This window comes from Rhinopithecus bieti, unplaced genomic scaffold, assembly GCF_001698545.2.
Source record: "Rhinopithecus bieti isolate Rb0 unplaced genomic scaffold, ASM169854v2 scaffold_47418, whole genome shotgun sequence".
NCBI classification, from domain to species: domain Eukaryota; kingdom Metazoa; phylum Chordata; class Mammalia; order Primates; family Cercopithecidae; genus Rhinopithecus; species Rhinopithecus bieti.
Window position 1 is genome coordinate 1841570 of NW_016819951.1, and position 7358 is coordinate 1848927.

Consider the following 7358-nt stretch of genomic DNA (forward strand, 5'->3'; position numbering starts at 1 on the left):
ATATATAATTATATAATTTATATATAAAATATAATTTTATATATATGTATATTTAGCAGTGGTCTTGTGACTTAATTGAAAGCTAGATAGCATTTTGTTTTTCTACCACTATCCCCATGATGCCTGGAACAGTTATTATACTGTTTTAAAGTAGAATTTAGACCCTGCTTCCAGTCCTAGCTATGTAACTTTTGAAAACTTGTTTGCCCTTCCTATAAAATGGAGGTAGTAAAATGCATTCTCCAAGACTACCAGTGCATAAATAACTAACAAAATTTAATTATGATTTGGCCAAGAAGGTTCAGCAGCAGAGTGCTGTAATAGTGATGCAATTGATTAGTGATGTCTCTTACGGCCATGAGCACCACATATTCCCCATCCTTAAGTTGGACAATTTAGTCTGTTTGGATAGAGGGATGTTAGGAAATGCTGTCTTGAGGGGACTTGCGGAGTAGGTCTGACTCCGACAGGACAAAGGCCCCCATAAATGTGAAAAAGTGTGAAAGTGAGCTGATAAAACCATTAGCTTGCCCAGAACTTTATGCATATGTTAATCTTGCCTTAAATCTTACATAAAAACATATTGTATCATTATTCTTGATACTAAGCCATCTTGGCTTTATGTTGAGAGAATGTATGCTTATTCCAATTCCCTTACCTCCAAATTTTTGTCCCTGGAGATTAAATGTAACTGGGGAAAGGGCAATTTTCTTTGCTATCTACTGGGCCATTGGTGATTTTGTTATAAAAGTCATTCTCTCTACCAAGTTTCTACTTGTTACAATTTTAAATGGGCAAGGGATCCATGCTCAGGAAAGAAAAAAAAAAAAAAAGGCCAGGATCTATTGGAAAGCTTGACATACCCTTAACAATAGCACTGCTACCAGATGTTAGTACTATAGTCTATAAATAATTCATTGATCACATGGCTTTGAACAGTTCCATCAAACTGCACTAGAAGAGGTGGCAAATTATTCTTCAACACAATCATTTCTTTTCATCTGTGAAAAATAGTATGCATTAATACCATGGCAAATAAGGATTGAAACTCCAGCCAGGCAATCTGTTAGAAAAATTTTGTTGATCAAAATCTCTGGCATACTTTGTGCAACTGCCTCTCTTGTGCCACTACTGCATGAAGTCACTGTCCCTGTTAATTTTATTAATTTGTAGGTTTGGCAGTCAACCTCAGAAGTGGTTCTAAAATTCTACATCAGGCTCAGTGAAATGTTTTGGCAAAAACCTAACAAAAGCATAGTTGGAATCAGAGTGTATAGAGAGTCAGCTGTTAACTGTATGAGATAAAAATTTATTTTATCATCTTTGGTTTGGTGTATAAGTATGTCTTTTCAGCTGATCACTATAGAAGTAAAAATTTAATTAAAGATTAGATAAATGGATGGATGGATAGTTAGATAGATGTATGATAGATATTGGATAGAGAAGTGAAGTTTGAAAAGAGAAAATGTTCTATTTATCTTTGAATAACTAACATGAAAATGTAGCATACAAAATATCTCTAAATATATCTTAGTCTATTGGTCCCACTTTCCATATAAATGTGATGAGTGAAGTTAGAGCAAAGTTCAGGAAGATGAGATGAACGAAAAGGATTTCCTCCTGAGTCTTATCCAAACAACCACACGGTTAGACACTAAATCAATGGTAGCACTTTGTATAGGCTGAAGGTTGCCAACTTAGCATGATGGGAATGAACTAAAAGAAGTTGAAAAGTAACTGGAACTAAGAATTCACTACTCTCTCTCCTAAGTGTGTGCCTGTACATAATTCTACTACATTTTCAAGTCAGTTTCCTTTGAGTCAAAAGCCAGTGTGTCTCTTTGCTGCATCTATTATAAGAATGAAAACCATTCTCAGCAATCTGACTGTGGACATTCCAGAAAACATGGACATCACTCTGAAGGGAAGCACAGTTACTATGAAGGACTTCAGAGAAACTCTGCAGAGGGACTTCAGTCACATCAGTGTAGAACTCCATCTCCTCAGAAAGCAAAAGAATAAGCTCCAGGTTGGCAAATAGTGGGGAAACAGAAAGGAACTGGCTACCATTTGCACTATTTGGAGTCAGGTACAAAACATGATCAAGGGTGTTATACTGGACATTCGTTAAAAGATGATGTCTGTGTATACTCATTCCCCCATCAATGTTGTTATCCAGGAGAATGGGTCTCTTGTTGAAATCCGAAATTTCTTGGGTGAAAAATACATCTGCAGGGTCTGGATGAGGCCAAGTGTTGCTTGTTCAGTACTTCAAGCTCAGACAGGTGAGTTAATCCTTTTTTTTTTGAGATGGAGTCTTGCTCTGTTGACCAGGCTGGAGTGCAGTGGTGCAATCTCAGCTCACTGCAAGCTCCACCTCCCGGCTTCACACCATTCTCCTGCCTCAGCCTCCCAAGTAGCTGGGACTACAGGTGCCTACCACCACGCCCAGCCAATTTTTTGTATTTTTAGTAGAGACGGGGTTTCACCATGTTACCAGGATGGTCTCGATCTCCTGACCTCGTGATCCACCCGCCTCAGCCTCCCAAAGTGCTGGGATTACAGGCATGAGCCGCCACACCCAGCCAGGTGAGTTAATCATTGAAGGAAACATTTATCTTGTTTCAAATTCAACTGCTTTGATTGAACAAATCACAACAGTTAAAAAGGATATCAGAAAATTTGGGGATGGTATCTATGTCACTGAAAACAGAACAGTTTTGCAGGCTGGTGAATAAGATCTAAGAGTCGTCCAGCTACAGAAACAAGATAGCGGATAATTCCTAAGACCTATTTGCAATATTTTAATGATGCAATAAAAGGCCTCTATTGATCTTGGGAGTTGGGGGCAGGGAAAGCCAGTATGAGTCCCTTGTCTTCCAGGATCCTAATTATGTTGGGTGCAGTATCATATTGCACCTGGACCATCAGACTTAAATGAAAAGGATCCAGGCTATGATCTTGAGTCAGCTATTGTGTAACCTCAAATGAGTCACTCTACCTCTCTTGGCATCCATTGTATCCTGAAAATGAGGCAGTTGGATCAAAGAATCTACTGGGTGCATTTTAGCTCTGAGAATGGGGTGATATACAAAGAGGAGAAGAGCATGGATTTTCATCAAGCCCTCAACTTAAATAGCTTTGTCTAGGAAGTTCTTAGCTTCTTTAAGCCTCAGTTTTCTTATCTGAAAAATTGAGTTAATTATAGTGTCTAACTTGCAAGGAGATAATTTAGGTAGATCACTTAAATATATCCTAAAAGTTAATATATATCCAATAAATAATAGCTGATATTCTTTGTGTTGCTATTCTTGTTTTGCAATAATGGCTATGGTTTTAAATGTTTTAAGCCAAAAGATGTTTTGGGGAGAATTTAAGTAGGAGGCCAGTTGCATAGAAAGAAGGCTATGTATTGGTGAACTGAAGTCATGCCACATGGTTGTGTACATGACCTTGGGCCAACTCTATAAATCATGGAATATAGGTAGACCTTATTACTTATTCTTCTTTGTGGTAGTACTTTTTATGTTTTAGTAATGGAAGGCAGAGTGATGTTGGAAAAGAGCAGGAATTAAACATTTTTTAAAAATCTTATCTTTAGTGACAGAAAGATTTATAAATCACCTAAAAGGTTTTCATTTGTTGAACGTCTTAAAAATGAAAATTACTAATCAGGAACATGTCTACTGTACATGTTAACTTCTCAAATCTATATTCATCCATTTCTGAACTCTTGAAAAATTTTGGGGTAGCAGAATGAGATGGCAGAAATATCCAAAAATTCCGTTGGAATGAGAACATACTATGTGTGGGCTTCAGAGACCTGTGCTAAAGGAAACGTACCCCCAGGCAATCTCATTATTGTTTCTGATTTGAGACAACAACCTGAATGTCCTGGATGAGGAAACCAACCTCAGAAAGAGGGGACAGGCCACATTTTCTAAAAACAGGTTATAAATATGAAATGGGTTTCATGAGCCCATGAGTTATGGAATACTAAAGTTTATACCTGAAATTAAAGGTCTGACACTTTTTCTGTGGGGTACTTGTGTGTTCAAGAGGTGCTTTATATAGAAAATGAACGAGATGAGACAGGGAATGCAGGATTTTATCAAGATGTGTTGCTTTGCAGAAAAGTGGTTTAGTTGTTTGGGCCTATGAGAAATTGTTGTCAGTATACAGGGTAAGGTTTACTTCAACCACTGTGACAGATAAATCAATCTGGTTTTTATGTAGCCTTAAACAACATACGTGCCTGAATATGAGGTAAGGTGTTTTCTCCAAAGCTCACCATTCAGAAAATAGGGAATCATCTTACATACAAGTCTTTACAAACATTTTCAATTACTTTACTGTGAAAAACCAAATGTAATTTAGGGAAGACCTCACCTGAAAGATACTCAGTCAATTCTAGTTTAAGATACTTCTAGAGAGAGGCTCCTAAACATAATTGATTTCTTACATTTATTTTTTTGCTTTTCTTTATACACAGACTATTTATTTCTGGAGAGATGACCCTCACAATTACAAAAGTTCAGTGTTATAAACGGGTCTTTTCAAAATCTCTTTGAAATAAAACAAAGTAGGCAGTGGCATTGGAGAAATCATAAATGTAATCATTGCAGATTTGGGTCGGGGCGGGGGGAACGTCCTAATGTTACATAATAAATACTGTAGCTTGTAGGATAAAATATCCAAAACAAGCAAAATACCTGGATTCCCAAAGGACAGCATGTTAAACTAAAGACACAATGCTCTGGAGATGATATGTTCTAGAAAAGTGTTAGGTGACCCAAAGTCGTTCTAATGATGACAAAGACACAGAGAATAACTCGGTGGAATGGTCTGGATAAAAGCCTGATTAGAGTGCTTTCCAGATAGACGGGAAGTAAAGAAGTGGAAAAATAGAATATGAGGAATTATTCAGTTTTGCTGTAAAGGAGGAGGGGAGTGAAATATAGGGTTGTAGCTTGAAGACTGTAGCTTTGAGGGAAAACATTTCAGAGAGGGAAATAATTTTAGAATGATTATAAACTGATTTTTATGATCCTGCAAAGAGTGAGAAGACAATGACACAAAAAAGAAAAGTGGAAGATGACAGAAGGAAAGTCCTAGGGAGGGTGAGAGGGAACACCCTGCACGGCCTAGGTGGAGGGGCAGATATGAGAAGGGGCCATTTATTCCATGTGCCAGGTGGGAAGGAAAATCAATGGGCACAGATGCAGGTGGGTGGTTGATTTGGTGGTGAAAATAGGAGGGAACTGTTTTCCGACGGCTCCACTATTTTTGATCAAATAAGAAGCGAGTCATCTTCTGAGAGTGGGAAAACAGATCTTGACCTTCTAACACCAAAAGCACCATCGTTTACTCCTCTGCAGTCATCCACCCACTCCATTCTCTGAATGTGTGGATTTTTAAATGCTTGTGATTGGGCATTTCCCTCTTTCCTTGCCTTTGCCAATAGTTGCATCCCCCTGGCTCTGTGTCTAGGTCTCCCTGATTTCTTCTGGGTTTTTCATGTGTTTAAACAAGCTCATCCTCTGAGCAACGTGGCGTGCGTGCGTCACAGCCACACCATTTCTTCACACCCGGATCAGCTTTCCTTCAATTCTCACAGCCCATTGATTTCGCTCCTTTTTCCACTCGCTGGTGTGGGTTTTTCTTCCTCTGCTTTTGTCAGACTGTATTTGTTACTAACCAATGTGTGCCTTCCTGTTCAAATCCCGAGTCCTGCAGGAAAAAAAAAAAAAAAGGTGATTCCAAGTGAGACTATTTAGTTAGAAAAATAATTTGTTCAGCTCTTTGAATATGTCTGCCACCACTGGAGGACACTAATAATTGTTTCAGTTAATGTTTCCAGGGATCCTGAACTGCTTGAATCCTGAAATGATACTCTAAGCAGTAGAATGTGTGGCCAGTGACAGGTCAGCAGTCCTCTTCCATTGAACATTCATCCCATGAATTCTCTGCACACACGAAAAATAGATTCACCATCATGATGGGAAATCTTAAAGATCCCCAAGGCTCCTTATATAACAGGACAGCTCAGGCTCTGGACTCAACTATCTAGCCTTGAATCTTGGCTCCACTTTTATCTGCCCATTGTGCAAGTATTTAACCATTCTGTGCCTCAGTTTTATTATCTCTAAAATGAGGAGGGTAATATTCTCCAGCTTCATAGAGTTGTTGGGATAATCAACTGCATTAATGTGCCTAATGTCTTCAACATACTTTCTGGAAAGAAGGGAAGTGTTTAGTCAGCCGTAGCTGCTAATCTTAGGCCAAAAGCCCTTAGAAATTTTTATAGAGATAAAATACTTAACTTTATTCAAGTTAAACTTATTCAGCCTTAAAAACCATTTATTACCTAGTACATATTAATTCTTAATATAGTTGTTCCACAGTATCCACTTGATATGGTTTGACTCTGTGTCCCCACCCAAATCTCATCTTGAATTGTAATCCCCATAATCTCCACATGTCAAGGGAGAGGCATGGTAGGAGGTGATTGGATAATGGGAGTGGTTTCCCCCATGCTGTTCTCGTGATAGTTCTCATGAAGTCTGATTTGTAAGTGTTTGATGGTTCCTCCTTCACATTCCACTCTCTCTAACCTACCACCATGTAAGATGTGCCTGCTTCCCCTTCTGCCATGATTGGAAGTTTCCTGAGGCCTCCCCAACCATGTGGAACTGTGAGTCAATTAAATCTCCTTTCTTTACAAATCACCCAGTCTCGGGCAGTTCTTTATAGCAGTGTGAAAATGGACTAATACACCACTGCTGGTATAGTTTCCTAGGGCTACTATTAAAAAAAAAAAGTACCACGAACTGTCAAAATAATGAAAATCTAGCCTCTTATAGTTCTGGAAGCTGGAAAATCAAGGTGTTAGCCAGGTTAAAATCAAGGTGTTGGCCAGGTGCAGTGGCTCACACCTGTCATCCCAGCACTTTGGGAAGCCAAGGCATGCAGATCACTTGAGCTGAGGAGTTCAAGACCAGCCTGGGGTACATGGAGAAACCCTATCTCTACAAAAAATACAAAGATTAGCCAGATGTGGTGGCATCTGCCTGTGGTCCCAGCTACTCAGGGGAGGCAGGAAGATCATCTGAGCTCAGGAGGATGAGGCTGCAATGCGTTGTAATCATGCCACTACACTCCAGCCTGGGCAACAGAGCAAGACCCCATCATTAAAAAAAAAAAAAAAAAAAAAAAAAAAAAAAAAAAGATAATGGCAGGGCTATCTCTCTCTGAAGGCTCTAGAAGTGGAGGATCCTTCTTGCCTCTTCCTACCCTGTTGTAGTTGCCAGCAATCTTTGGTGTTCCTTTGATTTGCAGCTGCAAATTTGCATCACTCC

At 39.0% G+C, this 7358-nt stretch overlaps 1 pseudogene; it reads left to right on the plus strand.

Annotated features, from left to right (window-relative positions):
- The first annotated feature begins 1861 nt into the window (after positions 1-1861).
- On the plus strand, positions 1862-2738 carry LOC108520111 (60S ribosomal protein L9-like; annotated as a pseudogene).
- The last annotated feature ends 4620 nt before the right edge of the window (positions 2739-7358 follow it).